The sequence below is a fragment of the Phyllobates terribilis genome, unplaced genomic scaffold (assembly GCF_046119375.1).
Source record: "Phyllobates terribilis strain yellow unplaced genomic scaffold, ASM4611937v1 Scaffold_7__3_contigs__length_470593459, whole genome shotgun sequence".
Classification (NCBI taxonomy): Eukaryota; Metazoa; Chordata; class Amphibia; order Anura; family Dendrobatidae; genus Phyllobates; species Phyllobates terribilis.
In genome coordinates this window covers 70,010,411-70,028,823 of record NW_027362767.1, presented here as the reverse complement: position 1 = coordinate 70,028,823, position 18,413 = coordinate 70,010,411, and the positions used below count along the sequence as shown (strand labels likewise).

General features: G+C 44.4%; 1 protein-coding gene across 2 annotated transcripts in view; it reads left to right on the top strand.

Moving 5' to 3' along the window:
• Positions 1 to 1,192: 1,192 nt before the first annotated feature.
• PPM1A (protein phosphatase, Mg2+/Mn2+ dependent 1A) overlaps positions 1,193 to 18,413 on the top strand; it is a 46,622-nt gene continuing 29,401 nt past the window's right edge. The window contains exon 1 of one of the 2 annotated variants that reach the window (XM_073638725.1): positions 1,193 to 1,331. The gene's annotated coding sequence lies outside the window, so the exon portion shown is untranslated. Of the gene's footprint in view, positions 1,332 to 14,166; positions 14,286 to 18,413 lie in introns of those variants that run through there. The other variant, XM_073638726.1, reaches the window with a different exon arrangement.

Genomic DNA, 18,413 nt, shown 5'->3' with positions numbered 1-18,413 from the left:
CCCCGTACCCTTAATCTATGGGGCTGTTCACACGTCCGTGTCTTGCAGGGACAGACCCCGCACCCATAATCTATGGGGCAGTTCACACATCCGTGTCTTGCAGGGGCAGACCCTGTACCTATAATCTATGGGGCTGTTCACACGTGCGTGTCTTGCAGGGACAGACCCTGTACCTATAATCTATGGGGCTGTTGACACGTGCGTGTCTTGCAGGGACAGACCCCGTACCCATAATCTATGGGGCTGTTCACATGTGCGTGTCTTGCAGGGATAGACTCCGTACCCATAATCTATGGGGCTGTTCACACGTGCGTGTCTTGCAGGGATAGACCCCGCACCCATAATCTATGGGGCTGTTCACATGTCTGTGTCTTTCAGGGACAGACCCTGTACCTATAATCTATGGGGCTGTTCACACATGTATTTTTGCTGAGTGGTGGCCAAAATAAAAAAGGACGTGACTTTTTTTTATCCAGTATACGAATTATAATCACCTATTTGACTGAAAACGTGTACGTTTGTCTGTGGTATTATGTGGCGACTTTTTATTCGCTCTATGACCGTGCACTGTTTATTATAAACCCGAGTTTTGCCATATATGACAGGATGTGGTGTTTATTTCAGCACAAAATTTCCATTCTAATATCAGCTGAGGTGAAACTACAACTCCCAGCAGTTCTTCCCTTCCTTCAGACAGGACTGTCAAACAGGACAGGAGCTTTCTCCTCAGAACCACCTCAGCTCCATCATGACAGTGACACATGTGACATTATTACAGCGACGCAGTGACGTCATCGGCCTCAGGCCCGCGCTCAGTGCTACATCCGGGCACCTCGATCAGGAATGGGCGGGGAAAGAAAAAAAAAAGAGGCCGATGACGTAGCAGGCAGCGCTCGCGGCCGCAGAGGCCCGCGCTCAGTGCTACATCCGGGCACCTCGACCAGGAATGGGCGGGGGAAAGAAAGAGGCAGATGACGTAGCTGGGAGCGCGCGCGGCCGCAGCAGATGCTCGCCCACGTCGCGCGCTCAGGACTGTGTGACAGAGAGCGAGAGAGAGAGGGGGGTGTTATGAGCTCAGTCCCAGGCTGACTCTCCCCGGCCGCCCGGCATTCTCCCCCCTCAGTGACATCTCATTCATAAACCCTTCTCCTTCATTCGTCTCCGCCGCTGCCTGTGCTCTGCTCCTGTCCCCCGTGGGGGTTGGGGGGAAGGGGAATGACGAGACCGTCTGGTCGAGGCCGAAAGACGCTGCTGCTCATCACCACCACCGCCTGAGAGGCAGCCGCCTCTGCTCTCCGGCACCGCTGCTGCTGCGGCTTCTTCTCCAGCAGGTGAGTCTTATTTCCGACTGCGCAACAACAAGCGGGGGAGGGAGGGAAGGAGAGAGGGAGGCTGCACGGAGAGGCTCAGGCCGGGGCCTCCGCTCTGGGCGCTGAGCTGGGCCCGAGCCTCGCAGCAGTGGGTGGATAGCGAGCGAATGCTAATCCCACTGCGCCACCGGCCCTGGAGCCCGGACATGTCAGGCGGATCACCCCCTCCTCTGCCTTCATCTCTGCACCCCCTCCTGTCACATTCCCTCTGTATTAGGGAATTGGGAATTGCCTAACTAGCAATCCCTGACATGACCGGCTCCATTGTGACACCTGACAGCTAGTCGTCGTCCCCCTCTGTGGTGACCCGCGCAGAGTCCGTGCTGTGGGGGTGACAGGGTATCAGGCTGCCGCCGATGGGCGCAGTTACCAACAGTGCACGTGCCAATGTGTGTATGTGTGTGTGTATGTATATATATATATATATATATATATATATATATATATATATATACATATATATATATATATATACATATATACACACACACACACACACACACACACACACACACACACACACACACACACACACACACACACACACACACACACACACACTTCCTAGTAAAGTTGGCCTGAATCAATTCATTGGACTCTGTAATCTGTGGCCATCAGACTGGGGAAGGGGGGTAGGGTCCTGAGAGCATAATTAGCCGGCCCGACACAGCATCACACCAAGCCAGCTAATCCAAGAGAGCCAATGTAGCCAGCCAGTAGGAGAAGGTTCTCTGGGCTCCCATCAAGTGGCCGATGAGCCAGGTCCTTCGATTAACTCTAATTTATGAGGTCAAGTATATGCCCGAAGTGTTCGAAAGAAAAAAAATATATATATACCCATAGATGTATTTAGTTTTTGTTTGTTTTTTTTTTAACTGTTTTCAGATTAGTTGTAGTGATATATATATTTGGGGAAGAAAAAAATGTCTAAGGCTGTGTGCCCACGATGCGTTTTTTTAAGCGTTTCCGCATTGGCAGAAACGCTTAAAAAACGCATGGTAGAAGGCCTGCCATGTTCCCCAATGACAATCCGCATGTGCTGTGCACATGCTGTGGAAATTTCCGCTGCGAATTATCATTGCGGAAAAAAACGCAGCACTACCAACTATTTTGCGGAAGTGCTGCGTTTTCGCCGTCATTGACTTACATTAGAACGTGTGCATTCCGCTTCACTAGATAAGGACATGCGGAATACATGCGTTCAATGTGCGGATGGTACCCAGGTGTAGCGAAGTGGAGACTCATCCGGACCCGGGTACCATAGAAAACTGTAAAAAAAAAAAAAAAAAAAAAAAAAAAAGAAATAAAATAAAAAATAAAGATTATACTTGCCTTCTGACGGCCCCCACTGCACTCGTCCTTTCATGCCGGCAGCTAGCGATGGACTGAAGGACCTGCGCTGACATCCTAGTCAAGTGACGGGTCACGAGACGCTGACGTCGGCAAGTCCTTCAGTGTACCGCTGCCGGCAGCCTGGACGGAGCGCGGGCCATCGGAAGGTAAGTATATATTTATTTTTTACCATTCTTTCAGTCACACTATATAAATCCATGCCGTTTGCATGGATTTATATTGTGTGACCAAGTTGACAAGCACTTTCCAAGTGATGCTAAAATTGCTTGGAAAGCACTTTTCAACCCGCATGCGGAAATGCAAGTGAAGAACGCTTCACATCCTCATGTCCCTGGCAGGAAAAACGCATGTACAATCCGCATGTACAATCCGCATGCGTTTTTTTTCTGCCAGGGAGATGCAGAAACACTCAGGAAAAAATCCTGAGCATTTCTGCATCGTGGGCACATAGCCTTACTCATCCACAAGAAAGTCGTAATCCTTTTTTTTTTTTTTTTTTGTGGGCTTTTTTTCATACGAAAAGAAAAATGTAAAAATGATTATGACTTTCTTTCGGAGGTGATGGGGAGGAAAAATAAAAATTACGGTCAACTAATTTTGTTTTCTTGCAAAAAATTATATAGTTGACCACCAACTATATAATTTTTGGAAGAAAACAAAAAAATTAGTTGACCGCACCTTTTTTTTTTTTTTTCCCCCACCCCCTTCAAAAGAAAGTCATAATCATGTTTGTGTTTTTTTTTTTTTTTTTTTTTTCTATAGCTTTAACTGGGAGATGTATTGACACACAAAGTCGTGAGCTACACTGCGACTTTTTGTAGCGCTACTGATTTGACTTTCACTATTGGGGTATGTTCACACTAGGTGTTTTTATAGCGTTTTTTTTTTCCTGCAGCAAAACCTTATCTCTTGGCAGGAAAGAAGCTGCGTCAAAAATGCAGGTTTTGGTGGGTTTGTCAGGATCCCAAAGTTCAGCTTTGCTTCCACCACAGAAGCATGAACACGGGTCACCAATGTAAGACATATGTAAAACCATATTAACCAGAATTACAAATGTAATAGTGAGGGAGGTGAATTGTTCAGGAATGGTTTACCTAAGACACTGGTAGTGCATTAAGGTTGTAGGACACTATTTACTTTCACACTATGGTCTGCCACTGAGTTGCTCAGGGATTGTTCAATTTCACACCTAGGTCAGCCAATGTTTACATTGTACACATCACTAATTTAAACTGTCCTAATCCAAACTGCCATCTCAGCAGTTATAACTTACTAGGTCGTTCAGTCATGGGGGTGTTCTTTACTGGATTTAGTCATGCTGGTTGCCGCTCACTCAGTTTGAATCTTAATTCTGCGCTTGTGAACTTTTCACCTTGTTCTGGGAGTTTTTGTCATTGGCTGCCACTGTGCAATGTGTCAGGTTAATCTGCGCTTGCGTACTGTCCCTGGGGTCCTGGCGCGTGTGCAGTGAAGCTGTGTTTAGTTCATAGGTTCACTGACTGTGGGTGTGCACGCGCGGGGACCCCGGGCACTATGCACAAGCGCAAATTAACCTGACACATTGCGCAGCGGCTGACGACAAAAAAATCCCTGAGCAATGAGAAAAGTGCACAAGATCAGAATTAAGATTCAAATTGAGTGGGCGGCGACCAGCATGACTAAGTCCAGTAAAGAACACCCCTATGACCGAACGAGCAAGTAAGTTATAAGTATATGAAGTGCTTTTGACAACTGTAGCAATGATTTTCATGGAAAAAGCATGTTAGTGATGCACATTGCATCACTAACAACCACCTGGGGACAGTTTAACTTATACAAATGACATGACAGGTTCCCTTTAAAAAAAAACAAAAGGTGGACTAAAATACAGGTGCAAATGCAATAATGATTTTTTTATGAATTTGGAAAGGTCTATTCCTTGACTCACCTGCGTACAGAGTTGGTGCTGAATTTGAGGTGGGTGGGCCTGTCTAAACCAGTAAAAAATAGTTGGGTGGAAAGGGTAGGGTAAAAGATACATTTCAAAAAATATATATGAATATGTAGATGGACGTATAATATTAGGTTAAACCTATACGTCGCAATACAGACAATTGTATGGCGTATGCAATTACAATTTTGCATATTTAGCAGCGCATTTACTTGGCGACTGGTTTCCTGTAGGATTGCAGACTGCATGTTGCTGGCCATTTTCTGGAGGTTCTAATTATGTAGTATTGGGCTATGTTCTTATTAATATTTTGGAGTGATTTTATAAAAAAAAAAACATGCTTTTAAGCCTTGTTGCAAACAGTTGAAAAAACGATACCTTTGCGATGTTGATCTACTACTAATCAAATGTTCGGTTTTTGAGCTTTTTTTTTTTTCTTCAGGTTTTGAAAAATTCCTATTGAAAAAACAGAAGTGGATATGATTTCTATGGGTGTGTTCACACGGAGGCCCAGATTCATCAAAGCTTTTACACCAGAAAACTGGTGTAAAGCTTTAAAGTCCTTATCATTTTCACACCTTTTTTTTTTGCCCAGCTCCAACTAAGTTGGTGAAGCTGAGGCGTGGCGTTCCTTATTGGAGTAAGACTTGTGACAAGATGCATGCCTCTCCGCACGATTTATTAAGAGGCATGTGCTTCTTAATGAATCGAGCTCCTCGCACGTCATTGCACCCCCATCAAGACCAACAGGAAAAATGGGCTCGGCTGACAGTCTAATGCAGGGATGTCAAAAACACAGGGCCAAAATGAAAAACTTGGACAAAGTCGCCGGCCAACCAGTATACAGTATAATGGGTCCCATAATGGCCCCACATAGCTTCCCATACAGTATAATGGGCCCCACATAATCCTCCGTACAGTATAATGGGCCCAACATAGTCGTCCTCAGTATTATTGGCCCTACATTGCCTTCTATACAGTATAATTGGCCCCACATAGGGGTGGTGGTTCTGGTGTCACAGGCCAAATATAACCCCCCTGCGGGCCAGAGTTTTGCATATGTGGTCTACTGTGTATGGGGACCCGCACAGCTAATCGTTAAGGGAGATATTCTCATAGAGAACACAGGAGCTATCAGATGAACAACTTCTTCTGTGTATGGGAGAGCTGGCCAAGATGAAGACCGACCAAACAATCAGCCAATGCACCGTTTGTCAGATATTCATCTAATGTCTGCGGCTGGTTTCATAGCTGACTTTTTGGCTGGGACACGAACGAAGATCACCTTATTCCACTGCTACATCGCAGCATAATGCAAATGAATGGGGTTTCATTGTGAACCACAAGGTACCGCGACAAGGGAATCACTAAAAATCTGTCGCCGACTCTTGGTGATTTGCTTGTCATGACACCCTGTAGGTCACAATGTTGCAATGTGACTCCATTCATTTGCATCATGCTGTGATGTAATATTGGTATACAGCAATCTTTGACCGCGTGCCCAATCTCCACTTCTGCATTGGTCAGTCATGTCCACGGATATGTAATAAATTTGAGATCAAAACTTTCCTCCCGTGAACTTGAACCAGCAGAAATCTGCAGAAATGACTTTAACGAGCTCCGCTTGCCTCCCAGTGCGGAAGTGAGGTGTGCCAGATTATCCCTTTAAAAGTTATCACCTATCTGGGAAAACGGGACTCTGAAATGCCCTGTTGGGATAGAGCAGTGGCTACACATGCATGACATCACTATAATTCATTCTCTATGCGACTGCTGAAAATCGCAGAGTATAGAGCACAACTTCTTCCGGCAGTTCCAATGAGAATGAACTGAGTATTTGAGAGACTCATTCTCTTGATCGCTGTATGTCCCACTAGTCGGACCCTTCTACAATTTGTTTACTCTTTGGCCATGTGCAGACGACTGTATTTTTCGATCCGACAAAACATCAGATCACACCCGGACCAATGTTATTCTATGGGGCCGTGCATCTCCGATTTTTTTTTTTTTTCTCTCCTTGGACAGAGCCAGTCTGAGGAAATGATCATGGCATGCCTGAGTTTGATCCTATATTCGGATGGCACTCGGCTATGTAAGTCAATGAGTCTGTGGAAACCATCTTGCTGAACTTGGATGATATCTGAGTGCAGTCCGATTTCCACAGACTGACTGGAGAAGATGGAGACTTTTTTTCTCCATCTTCTCATCTGAGACAATCTGAGCATACTATGATCAAACTCTGATCACAGTGTGATTTGTATACTCCATTCTATTCTCTTGGATGAAAGAAAATGTGCTCATGTGGCCCTAGCCTTTGGCTATTGATACCGACATCTAAAAGAATTTCTTACACCCAAAACTCAAATAAAACCGTTTATACATTCATATAGGGGACTTACCGTCTGTAAAAATCATACCTGACGTGTAGATTTTACTTATTTCGTTTTACATAAATGTTTTATTGCATATGTAAATAAGGGGTCCTCGGTGTACTTCTTGACATGTCCAAGAATTTATTGCACAATTGCGCCTCCTCAGTTACAGTCCTCCATATCTACCTATATGTTGATTGCCCGGGCTTTGGAGTGCTACATGGATCGAATCCTAGACCCTGCATGCGTGCGCACTCTGCAATGGCCAAGCTCTTTGTTAGTGTAAGTGCACTCCTATCCGCCTCTTTTATCTGCAGAGGCCACTCACTGCAAACAGGATCACTTAGTAGCGGGTGGTCGATGCTGAAAGAAGAGGGAGATGAGAGCATGTGCACACTACACAGCAGGAGCCCAGCAAGTGCAGGCACACAGTGTAAGCCATACGTGTCAAACCCCGGCCTGTGGGCCAAATCTGGCCGCATAGTTATATTTGGCCCTCAACACCAGAACCACAACTATGTGGATCCATTGTTCTTCATGGAGGACTTTGTGGGACCCATTATACTGTATGGAGGACTATGTGGGGCCCATTATTCTGTGTGGGGCACTGTATACTGATTGGCCCGCGACTTTGTCCAAGTTTTTCATTTTGGCCCTCTGTGTATGTGTATAAGCAAGCTGTCATCCCTCTCCTCTCCGCATTGGCCAGTCTACTGTATGATCCTCTGTGCAGCGAGCGGCCACTGCATATGAGTGGGATATGGGAACGCACCTGCACACTCCTTCACTGTGTGACCACTCTGCTCCTGCTGTTAGGGCTCTTTCACACTTGTGTTTCCAGTACGTGACAGTATCCACACGTACTGGAGACACTGGCACACGCAGACCCATTCAAATCTATGTGTCTGTGCACATGTCAGTGTGTTTCCACACCGAGTGGGCTCCGGAGCTGAGCTCAGTAGCGGTGTCCTGTCACTCAGTGAGCTCAGCACCGAAGCCGCTCGCTGCAGCGGCTCATTCTCCTTGGCGTCAGCGCTTGGAGGATTACAGCGGGGGACACTTGGGACAGGTGAGTATAAGGATTTTATTTTAATCTTATTTTTTACACAGGGACACTGCAGAAGCAGACTATTACTACCCTCATCATTGTCCCTGCTGGTGCTGATTGCAGCGCCGGCAGGGAACCATGATGAGGGCAGTGTTCAGTGCTTGGGAACATCGCTAACTGTAGCGCTGATTCCCAGGCGCCAATTCCCCGGCTCCTGTCTGTGTGATCCTGATGCGGCACATGGTTTCCACACGTGTGACGCACACGGGACACAGATCTCCGGTATCGATTTTTCCGATACCGGAAATATACGGACGTGTGAAACTGGCCTTAGTGTGTGCAGGGCTGAAGATTCAATCAAGGCAGCGCTCCAAAGCGAGTGCTGGCTGTCATCATAAGGAGAGGTCTTTAGTAATGTTAAAAGGGTTGTCCAGTACTATTCAAAATAACCCAATGTGTTTTTCTGATGAAAAGAAGCTTCTTTCTAATTACATCCCGCTGCTGTTTCTGCTTGTGAGCGCGCTATCACTGGCCACTCACAGGCAGCACGTGACCCCCCCCCCGCTGACATCATGTCAAGTGAGGCGTGACTCAGCGCTAGGGTCCCCGCAGTGGCTGCTGGGTTGTGGACGGGGTTACCCTGGGTGTGATGGGGGAGGGGTAACCCTGCCCACAGCCCAACATCCGCTATAGAAACGCAGAAGAGAGACCCCCGGCTGCATCCGGAATCATGACGTGACATCAGCTGATGTCAGAGCCGGCTGCAGCTGCGGGTCGCGTGATGCCTGTGAACGGCCAGCAATAGCGCCCACTCACAGGCAGGAATAGCAGTGGGAGGTAATTAGAAAGAGGCTTCTTTTCATCATAAAAACACATTGGGCTATTTTGAATAGTAGTGGACAACCCCTTTTAAGTTGTGTGGAACGGTGGAACCAGGGCTGTGGAGTTGGTAAGCCAAACCTCCGACTCCTTAATTTCCATGCCTCCGACTCCCTCATACATGGCTCATGTTTAAGTGATAAATTTACTGTAGCACAGATTCATCTCAGCTAAAAGTCTAGACCCTTAGATCAGGAATAGGACAGACATTTATAAGACATTTCATAGCTTTCCCAAATTCTTATGAGAAAATATTCTCCACAAACTGCATTGAACAACTGTACCCAATTTATTTATTTTAGGAGTTGGAGTCGGTCCATTTTATTCAGACTCCACAGCCCTGGGTGCAACGAGAACCCCTTGATTACATATCAAATAATGTTTCGCATGTAAAGTGAGATACAGTTATATGAAAAAGTTTGGGCACCCCTATTAATCTTAAGCTTAATGTTTTCTTAAAATTGGTGTTTTTGCAACAGCTATTTCAGTTTGATATATGTAATAACTGTTGGACACAGTAATGTTTCTGCCTTGAAATGAGGTTTATTGTACTAACAGAAAATGTGCAATCTGCATTCAAACAAAATTTGACAGGTGCATAAGTATGGGCACCCTTATCATTTTCTTTTTTTAAATACTCCTACCTACTTTTTACTGACGTACTAAAGCACTTTTTTTGGTTTAGTAACCTCATTGAGCTTTGAACTTCATAGCCAGGTGTATGCAATCATGAGAAAAGCTACTTAGTGGCCACTTGCAAGTTGTTCTCCTGTTTGAATCTCCTCTGAAGAGTGGCATCATGGGCTCCTCCAAACAACTGTCTAATGATCTGAAAACAAAGATTATTCAACATAGTTGTTCAGGGGAAGGATACAAAAAGCTGTCTCAGAGATTTAACCTGTCAGTTTCCACTGTGAGGAACATAGTAAGGAAATGGAAGAACACAGGGACAGTACTTGTTAAGGCCAGAAGTGGCAGGCCAAGAAAAACATCAGAAAGGCAGAGAAGAAGAATGGTTAGATCAGTCAAGGACAATCCTCAGACCACCTCCAGTGAGCTGCAGCATCAACTTGCTGCAGATGGTGTCACTGTGCATCGGTCAACTATACAACGCACTTTGCACAAGGAGAAGCTATATGGGAGAGTGATGCGAAAGAAGCCGTTTCTGCAAGCACGCCACAAACAGAGTCGGCTTGAGGTATGCAAAAGCACATTTGGAGAAGCCAATTTCTTTTTGGAAAAAGGTCCTGTGGACTGATGAAACCAAGATTGAGTTGTTTGGTCATACATAAAGGCGTTATGCATGGCGGCAAAAAAACACAGCATTCCAAGAAAAGCACTTGCTACCCACAGTAAAATTTGGTGGAGGTTCCATCATGCTTTGGGCCTGTGTGGACAATGCCGGCACCGGGAATCTTGTTAAAGTTGAGGGACGCATGGATTCCACTCAGTATCAGCAGATTCTTGACAATAATGTTCGAGTCAGTGACGAAGTTACGCAGGGGATGGATCTTTCAGCAAGACAATGATCCAAAACACCGCTCCAAATCTACTCAGGCATTCATGCAGAGGAACAATTACAATGTTCTGGAATGGCCATCCCAGTCCCCAGACCTGAATATCATTGAACATCTGTGGGATCATTTGAAGAGGGCTGTCCATGCTCGGCGACCATCAAACTTTACTGAACTGGAATTGTTTGGTAAAGAGGAATGGTCAAAAATACCTTCATCCAGGATCCAGGAAATCATTAAAAGCTACAGGAAGCGACTAGAGGCTGTTATTTTTGCAAAAGGAGGATCTACTAAATATTAATGTCACTTTTCTGGTGAGGTGCCCATACTTATGCACCTGTCAAATTTTGTTTGAATGCAGATTGCACATTTTCTGTTAGTACAATAAACCTCATATCAAGGGTGAAACATTACTGTGTCCAACAGTTATTACATATACTGTATCAAACTGAAATAGCTGTTGCAAAAACACCAATTTTTATAAAACATTAAGCTTAAGATTAATAGGGGTGCCCAAACTTTTTCATAACTGTAAAGTAAAATCTACACTAAAAGGATTTTTTTTATAGGGTGTAATTCCCCCTATAAGAATGTTTAAATGGTTGATTGAATTTGAGTTTTTGGGGCGACACTTACTTTAACATAGCTGATCCCTCTTTTTTTTTCCTAACATCGCGAAAGTACAAAAATGAGCCTATACAGACATGGTATGTTTGTGTGCAGGGCTGTGGAGTCGGTAAGCCAAACCTCCGACTCAACTCCGCAACTCAATTTCCATGACACACTCTCCGACTCCCTCATACACGGCTCATGTTTAAGTGATAAATTTACTGTAGCACAGATTCATCTCAGCTAAAAGTCTAGACCCTTAGATCAGGAATAGGACAGACATTTATAGGACACTTCATAACTTTCCCAAATTCTTATGAAAAAAATATTCCCCACAAACTGCATTGAATTACTGTACCCAATTTATTATCTATTTTAGGAGTTGGAGTCGGTTCATTTTATTCCGACTCCACAAAAATGGACACGGGCTCCGACTCCACAGCTCTGACTGTGTGTGTGTGTGTGTGTGTTCAAAAAAAAAAAACGCACACCAAGACCAATGTTATTTAATGGAGCAGTGCAGACCAGCAATTTTTCTTTTCAATGAACAAACCTGCGTGTGAAAAAAATCGCAGCATGCACTATAGTATCTTCCTTAGTAAATCAGATTAGAATCATGCATTCAAGTCTATGGGTTTGTAAAGAAGGAAAAAAGATACATGCATTCCATATGTATAGCATCCGATTTTCATACACATTGCAGCTCTTTAACGTCTGAAACTGTAAATGGTCTTGTAAATTAATAGCGGCTGTGAAAATAAAAAACAGATTGCACACGCATAAGTGGTAAAAAGTCAGAATTTTCAGGGTGAAATTGACTATTTTGTTTTTTTGTAAGTCATGTGAACCTGGTTTATATTTATGTTCATGTGTTGTGCTGCCCAGCATGCAGGTGCAGTTTTCACAAACATGGTGGCTACAACCTCTAAATGACAGCCTTAAAGGAGTTGTCCATTACTTTCACATTGATGCCGTATCCATGTGGATGTATGATCGGCCAGGGCCCCGCACGCGGCACTCCCGCCGGTCAGCTGTTATCGGTGGCCGCCAGCCGGAAGTGCTTACCTGCGGTGCTTGGCCGTCCATCTGTAGTGGCCACCGCGGGGTACTGCACATCCGCCTCGCCGAATTGAATAGGAGGCGGATGTGCAGTAACCAGCGCCGGCCCCTACAACTTGACGGCCAAGCACCGCAGGTAAGGACTTCCGGCTGGCTGCTGGCGCCGATAACAGCTGATCGGTGAGGGTGCCGCTTGCAGGACTCCAGCCGATCATACATTGATGCCCTGTCCTACGGATAGGGCATCAGTGTGAAAGTAGTACTTTCAGAATATCCCAGTCCCTAGGCGCAGTTTGAGTAAAGTGTTTGTTTTTTTGTTTTTTTAAAGGTACAACTTTAATTGCTTTTTTAGAAAAATTCAGCTGTACTGCCTTCTTAATGAAGCAGATTCAAGTGTGCCATTTTATACAATTTTCAAAAAAAAAAAGAATTACGTGAGCTAATTGTGACATTTATTAAAGGGAAGCTGTCATCAAGTTTTTGCCACCCCATCTGAGAGCAGCATGGTGTAGAGGCAGCAAGCAAAACTACAGCTGGCAGCCCAGCAAGTGACATCGCTGCCTCTACATTATGCTATACTCAGATTCAGCCATTCATCTCTTAAAGCACACCTGTCAGCAGGATTGTGCTTAGTAAACCACACAAACTGTCAGGTGTGCGCCGTTACACTGAGTAAAATGATATCTTTGTTGATGAAATCCGTCCAGTGGTTCTTTTATAATCTTTATTTTCAGTTCTACCACAATGATATGCTTGTGCTCTGGGGCGGAACTCTAGGGAGGGGTGTGTATCTGGTGCTCTCATTATGTATTCCTATCTCTGGCCTCTGACAGGTCACTGAGCTTTCAGTGACCTGCCTACTATTTTTAAATACTGCCTTTGTAATTTCTCTGCCAACTTGAAATTTACATTCCCCCATTTTTCTTTTGCTAATTTTCAGCTGCGTTTTACAGTCCCAGCAAAGCCTGAGACTTCAGAAATCTCATGCACACACACATTGGCTTTTGTGTCATCAGTATTTTGTGCTTTGCATGTTTTTTTGTGCAGTAGAGCATGTCGCTTTGTGTTTTTTTTCTGTATTATTTTCAACGTTTTTCACCCATTGAAAATAATGGGTGGTGAAAAAAAGCTGAAAACTCCTATTGTGAACATAGCTATCAGGTTTTGCTGTTTAGTGAAAAAAGCAAGTACATCAGTATGTGAAACTTGCTTACTTTTGTGGTTTTACCATCTTGTCTTGGTCACCTGAGATGGCAGTTTGGATTAGGACAGTAATTAAATTAGTGATATGTAAAATGTAAACATTGGCTGACCTAGGTGTGAGATTGAACAATACCTGTGGCCCACAGAGGTGTGAAATTGAACAATCTCTGAGCAACTCAATGGCAGACCATAGTGTGAAAGTAAATAGTGTCCTACAAACTCAATGCACTGCTAGTGTCTTTGAAAAATTATTCCTGAACAATTCACTTCCCCCCCGCTATTACATGTGTAATTCTGGTTAATATGGTTTCACATATGTCTTGCATTGGTGATCTGTGTTCATGCTTCTGTGATGGAAGCAAAGCTGAGCTTTGGGGTCCTGAAAAACCCACCAAAACCTGCGTTTTTGACGCAGCTTCTTTCCTGCCAAGAGAATACTGCAGAAAAAAACGGCTAGTGTGAAGATGGCCTTAAAGTCACAAAATGAAATCTCTAGCCATTTTCCAATTTGGGGTGTTTAGAGGGTTGCAGCCCTAGAATTGATTTGAAAACAGCAACACAATTTCCCTATCATGAAATTTAGGGTCTGGCCTACAGCTATGCAAAAGTTTGTTTCAAGCCAACCATTGTTCCATTTCAAAATGAATTTGGAAATATTGATGCTTTTAATTTTTCACATGAGTGTATTTTAGGTGACTGAATCGGTCTATTTAATGCAGACTCCACCAAAATGGACACTGACTCCGACTCCACAGCACTGCTTAATGGGACGTGTTAGTGGTTTTTAGTTTAATGCTAAAATATTACAAATCCCATGATGAAGAGACCTGGATTGGACTACCATATGAGAAGTTGACCCAAGTGAGCCCTCTGGTCAGCTTACTGAGCATGTGCCATGGCTACATCAACACAAGCAATGAGATTAGTAGCCTGCCCAGTGCACAACAGGTGATTGACATGCAATTCATTGGGGGAGTTGGCTTACTTTGCTCAGATACTTGCCCATGATTTATTCTTACAGCCCCTCTAAGAATTGAGTGTTTAAGAAGTCTTTGGGTAAATATTTAAGACATTTTGTTTTGGGAATACTGCATTTATGAAGAGTGGAGCCATTTGCTACTGTAGTTTCTTTATAGGATTTGTAGCAAATCCTATTTGTGTCCTGCTGTGGACATCCTTCTGTTAGCCAGAGGGTAGAACTGCTGCAGTGAGAGGCACAAGCTCATGTTATTACATGGTTGCCTATTCATTTGACTTTTTACTGCAAATACGTTAATATCCTAGGGGCAAACCCGGGACAATCAGTTGATCTGTACTTGGTGTTGTCAAAAGCATATTGAATTTGGTTACATTCCCCTCTGGGGAATTGCATAAGCAGTAACTCCCTGTTATAAAATATTGAAATTTCAAGCAGTGGAACAGTATGAATTCCTATTGTTTGGTAGGCTGGGAAGGCTGACGGAATACAGTCTACTTGTATATTAAATACTGTCATTAATGTTGTGTTCCCATGCAAACTTACCGTGCTATATTTATACAATAGTTTAGAGTACTATCTTCTCACCTAAGCTATTGGCAAGGAGGACTGATTTTGAAGCAGGAAATACTTAGTAACGTCCACGTGTGACAAATTATTATTTTCTGGATCTGTGGAAAAATTTTCATGTATTATATGCAGGTTTGGTTGTAATTTGCCACGAATTTCACCTTTTGCTGTAAGTATTATCCACAATAAAAATCTGCATTGGCTGTGTGCCCACGATGCGGGTTTAATGCGTTTTTGCGGCTGTATTTCCGCCGCGAAAATGCATTAAAAACGCTTGTTAAGTTGTCTGCCATGTTTCCCAATGATAATCCGCATGTGCTGTGCACATGCTGCGGAAATTTCCGCTGCGGGTTATCATTGTGGAAAAATCTGCAGCACAACCATTTCTTGTACGTAATCGCTGCAAAATCACCGCCATTGACTTGCATTGAACCGCATAACATCCGCATGTATGCATGCGGTTCAATGCGCGGATGGTACCCGGGTCTGGAGAAGGAGACTCATCCGACCCGGGTACCATTAGTAAAAAAAAAAATTAAAACTTAAAAAAAAAATATATATATATATATATATATATATATTTATTATTATTATTCTTACCTCTCCTTTGGCCCCCGGTCTCCTCTCCAGTGTCATGCTCTGTCCTCTGTGTCCCGTGGTGTTCTCAAAGGACCTGCGGTGACATCATTTAGTCATGTGATGGTCGCTCGACCACTGACGTCAGCGGTCGCGGGACCTGTCAGCTGACTAAATGACGTCAACGCAGGTCCTTTCAGAACACCACGGAATGCCGATGACAGGACCCCACCAGAGAGGAGACCGGGGGCCGCCGGAGAGGTAAGTATAATTTTTTTTTTTTCATTTTTTACTTTTTAATGCTTTTTTTTACTATTCATGCTGCATTTAAAGCAGCATAAGTTGGTCACACAGTATAAATCCATGCCAGTTGCATGGATTTATATTGCGTGACCAACTTGTAAAGCACTTTTCCAAGTGATGCTCAAAATCGCTTGAAAAAACGCATGCGGAAATGCATGCAAAATCGCTTCTCCCTGGCAGATAAAGCGCATGTAAAATCCTCATGCGTTTTTTCTGCCAGGGAGATGCAGAAACGCTCAGGAAAAATCCTCATCAATTCTGCATCGTGGCCACATAGCCTTAAAAAATTGACACGCTGCAAATTTAAAATCCCCAACTCATTCCAGTTTTTCGCACAGATTTTATTTTGGAAGTGTGGAGATGAGATTTAAATTCTGCTGTACTTTGCCACTACTCTTAATACTTTGTGGAATGACCGCTCGTTGTATGAATTCAGTGTTCCGATTTGCATCTGCTTTGTGTGAACATACCATTATGATACAGATGCACAAACACTGTGCTGAAACATATACATTAAAAAAAATAACGTCGATATTGAGTTTGTGCATTGGTCCAGTGTGTTGATTATTAAGGTTCTATAGTAGTTAGTCTCACATCAGTCACAGGCCAACCAGTATTCAGAATGATGGGCCCCACATAGGGTTGGTGGTTCTTGTGTTGCGAGCCGAATAAAACCACCCTGCGGGCCAGATTTGGCCCAAGTTCCTGAGTTTCACCATTTCTAAAATACAAATATAAGTTTTATGAAGTTGAATTCTCCAAAAGTTTTAAAAACAAATGTTTAATATGATCTTAAAACCAAAAAAAGTGTAAAGCAATAATAATAATTTATATAGCGCCAACATATTCCGCACCACTTTACAATAAAAATTAAAACTATTTATAGAAGATTTTTTTTTTTTATCTGTGTTGTGAAATCTGTGTATTTTGTAACTAGATAAGTATTTTTTTTATTGCACTAAGCTCTTCTACAGTTCTGTACAGAGATGAGCATTTGTGACTGATAACATATGGTGGGCCGTTCATATTCTCCTATTATCCCTTTTTGAAAATTAAAAGCTTGGGGCCGACGCAATACTTTAATGGAAAAAAAAAAGTAATTTTCCATTTATTCAGCCTAATGTTACACAATTATCTGAATCGCCTGAAGGCTAAAAATCTCACTACACTCCTAGATGAATTTATCAAGAGGTAGTTTCCAAAATGAAAATCAGAATAACAGAAGAGACGAAGCACAAAATAGGGTCTTATCCGGTAACCATGCGGTATTGAATATTAAAGGAGTACTCAAATGATATAGGGTTGTGACCGTCACAACTCTTATAGAAGCATGTAAAAGGCTGCTGCCAGACCACCAATGAGATACGATGTAATAGATGAGGAATATGGTGCTTCAGAGTCTGTGCTGCCGAAGGTCCAAAAGTATGATCACACACAAAACTGAAGCATGAATGTGGTTTATTGTGTCAATGCGTTTCAACGTTTTCAAACCTCTTGATCAGGATAAATTGTGGTTTTGTCATGAAGAGGTTTGAAAACCTTGAAACGTGTTGAAGCATGAATGTGATTTATTTCGTCATCTTCATGTGTAATCATACTTTTTGATTTTCAGCAGTGACGATTCTGAAACACCTTATTCCTCATCTATTGCATAGTTTCCAAAATGGGGTCACTTGTGGGGTTTCTGCTGATTTGGTGTGTCGGGGTCTCTTCAAATGTGACATGACATCCATAAGCTATTGCAGACAAAATTGAGCTTCAGAATTCAGTTGGCACTCCTTCCTTCTGATCCCTGTCGTGTGCCCAAGCAGTAGTACCACACACATATGGCAGGGGTGAGGAATCTTTTTTTTCTGCAAAGGACTGTTTGGATATTTATACCAGGGCTCGACAAACCCAGGCGCCTGGTCGCCAGTGGCGCCTAGAAAATGTTGCCTGGTGCTTGAGGAGTTGAGAAGAAAAAAAAATACTCTCAATCCAATCCCACCTCCTGCACGGAGTCATCCAATCGGAGGAAGCAGGGACAGTATCGCTCAGGCCGCCTTCTCCACTTTGCTCCGCCCCCCTTATGCTCCGGGACTGGACAGGGAGAGTTGGGTTACGGGGGAAGCAGGGCCGGCGTCAGCACCCGGCGTACCCGGGCAAGTGCCGGGGCCCTGGAAAATCAGAGGGGCCCAGCCGCCCACTCACTGTCGGGGCCCGGGCCCACACACCCACCCGCCCACTCACTGTCGGGGCCGGGCCCACTCACTGTCGGGGCCGGGCCCACTCACTGTCGGGGCCGGGCCCACACACCCACCCGCCCACTCACTGTCGGGGCCGGGCCCACACACCCACCCGCCCACTCACTGTCGGGGCCCTGGCCGTTTCCTCGGCACCTGTTCAGGGACGCAGGCGCTGCTTGATTGCCGGCACTTCCCCCAGACATGGCCGCGCACTGTCCGGCTGTGTCTGCTAGTAATGACACGGCAGGGTCGACGGCACTGCACCTTTAATTGTGCTTGTGTGTCGCTCCTGCCGCGTCATTACTAGCAGACACAGCCGCACAGCGCGCGGCCATGTCTGGGGGAGTGCCGGCAATCAAACACCGTCGGAGCGGAGGTCCTGCACAGATGGGCGGGAGGGGCCCGGACCCGACCGCAAGTGGGCCC